Below are 3,045 nucleotides of genomic sequence, written 5' to 3'. Positions count from 1 at the left end.
TTACTGGTATTTTAAATGACAAAAAAAGTGTAATTTGCACGTAAAAATTGCAATCTATACATTACATGCCAGAATTAAAGCATGCATGAAAAAGATACATTTTTACTATTAATCTTTCTGCGGTTCAGAGGTCTCGTCAGGATTTTAAAACTAGGAGTCCTGGACTCCCATTTTGGTAAAAATAGGAGTCCCACCATAAAAAGTTGCAGTCCCTTCTTTCCTACAGGATCAACACAGACGCGGTTGCATATATTTTTAGATGGAGAGGTTTTCGTAATGTTATCACTCACTTTAATATATTATAGCTTCATTACAACAGTCCATTGACAGGATTGAAAATTTATGGTTTATTTATTTGTCTATGTCCTTGTAGTAATATTAGGCAATGGTTAAATAGTATCTGATTTGCTGTTTTTCCCCCCGTATTTTCACAAATGTGTCAAGTCGTAAAACAGCATAGACCTTAAAGCACATATCGTGAATTACAAAACACAGAATTGTCCCATACGTTTCTGACCTACATAATCTGCATTTAAAAGGTAAACCTTTAATAAAATAATACCTTGGCTTTGCTTTCAATGATTTGTATATTTTTCTAAAAATATTTGCCCGATGATTTACGAAAACAGACAATCTAATAAACTGGTACATCCCAGACTTAGTGATGTCTGCCATTACTTCCCATTGGGCCTACTGGTTCATTTACAGTTTCAAACTAATTTTATGATGAAATAGTGTACAAGTGACAGTTAATATATATCCAGATTACCAATTATGATCTTAAAACACAAGTTGGTATGTTTTATCATCAAAGGATATCATGCAGGAAATTGACAGTTGCTACCTTACTCGGAAAAGGGTTAGTGGTCAAGAGTTTGTCAACGTAATTGATATCAAAACTAGGCCTAGCTACTGATGTATTGATGAATACATTTTGCTACAACACTAGAACTAACCGGGTTAAGGCGAGGGGCATTTTAGAAAAAGTATGGTCAGTCAATGTACCTCTTAAATAGTTCTTTTTCGTCCATCAGAATTTTGTCAATCCAAGTAAGGACTTATTCCAAACACTAAGCTAGGAATCACACACTTTCTTACACTTAGCTACTGTCCTATCCGAACGATAAATTCTAGCAGCTTTAGCACTCTTCTGAATCTCGTTACAATCTGCGTAAGTTTGCAGTTTAACCTCAAAATACTTATCAAGATTTACGAATGGCATTTTGTCTAAGTCTCAACATGTCTTGATTCTGAGGCCACGTGCACTACTTATTCTTATGCATTCGGAAATAAACACAACGAAAGCTAAAGTTGTTTATTTTATGTACTTTTATAAATGACCACATGAACATCTTTGGGTCTTTCTGACTGAATTCAATCACTGTAAATATCAGTACATTTTCCCACCCCTGCTGCCAGTCAAAGCCTTTGAACTTGCCGCCCAGCTATTGCATCATGTTCTTTTTGATGTACTCTTATAATGGCAACATGCATGTACATCAAGGGGTCTTTCAGTCACTGAATGCTGTCATTGTAATAATCAGCATAGCTAACTGATCAACACATTTTCCCACAAAGCAGGTGGCTAAGCAGGACTGGCAAGTCTTTGAATTTTGCTGCACACATATTACATGCATAAGGAGGACTCCCGCCTCAGTGGTTTCTGCGTCCCAGATAAAAAATCTGCGTTCAAATATGCGTAATTAAGCGTTTCCGAGATCTCTAGCAGTTGCTCAAAATTTTTGTCACAAAAGGCAAAATGCACATGGATTAGAATCAGAATACAAAAACAAAACATATTTAAAAATTAGTTATATTCAGCAATCACTTTATCTAGTCCAAGTGGCTATATGTAACTTTTGCTGAATGATCATGAACTGTAATTCTGCAATGATCATAGTCAGGTGCTCAGAGTGCTGTATTACATCACGCTCATATTCATCTTTTAAAGTTTGTAATGTGCTGCTGATTGTCCCTTTGTATGATCTGATAAGTTTTGAAGCTTGAAAAGATCCATCTGCTCTAATATTTACTGCAACATCACATTCACAACTCATGCTGGAAGTCATAACACTTAACATCTTGTGCAATTTTCTTTGAAAGTATAGACTTGTTCACTAACTAGCTTATCAATAAAGTGAATATGTGAGGCAAAGTTCACATTTTAAGTAAGTGCTTGTTTTCTAGGAAATGGGTCATATACAGTTGCTCTAAATAGCAAATAAGGAAAGTATGTTTATGCTATTCTTATGCCGCAATCACTTTTCAAGATTAATCTCCAATTTATATGAGTGAAATTAAAGAGACGATAATAAAAATCATAACTTTTAATGCTTTATTTTTAATTTTTCATGTACCAAAAAAGTGTAATCCATATAAAATGTAATTTGGTGAAAAAAGTCAATGATTGTGCCAGAAGATTAATATTAGGGTGGCATAAATTAATACTGGAAAAAATCATGACTGACGTCCCTTTCATAGCTGAACAAAACCATAACACCGCTCAAATAACTGCTCCTCCAATCGAGAAAATGTAGTTAAGGAGGCTAAAACTAATTTTAATGTTGTAATAATACTGAACTGCTACCCTCATGTTGCAGTCTATCTCTTTTCATCATGCTGGCACTAACAAGGGAAGAGGGAATTAGGCGATAATAACAGGTGAGTATTGCATAATTAAGATTAGTTTTAACCCTCTAAAAACTATTTTTAGTAGTAGTAATACATTACCTGCTATTACCACATTATTACAGAATTTAACAGCCAATACTTATAACGTAAAGCTGTCAAAGTAACCATCTCCTGTAGAATGGTGAGCTAGACAGCAGGCTGGCTTGACTGTTGGACTGATAGAAATGGACATTGCATGTAAATGCTTTCACTTGGATCTAATAATAGTTGAAGCTAGTGACTTCCTACTTCCGGAAGAGCCACAAACCACTCCTGGAAATAGAGGCTGTCCAGATTTGAATGAAGGATGCAGGACTCTTCTTCCAGGCATTATATGCCCCACATTTTAGCAAAAACTTCCAGACTTTATGAAGC

Source organism: Sinohyriopsis cumingii, chromosome 9 (assembly GCF_028554795.1).
Source record: "Sinohyriopsis cumingii isolate HCF-2022 chromosome 9, ASM2855479v2, whole genome shotgun sequence".
NCBI classification, from domain to species: Eukaryota; Metazoa; Mollusca; class Bivalvia; order Unionida; family Unionidae; genus Sinohyriopsis; species Sinohyriopsis cumingii.
This window is presented reverse-complemented; position numbering follows the sequence as displayed.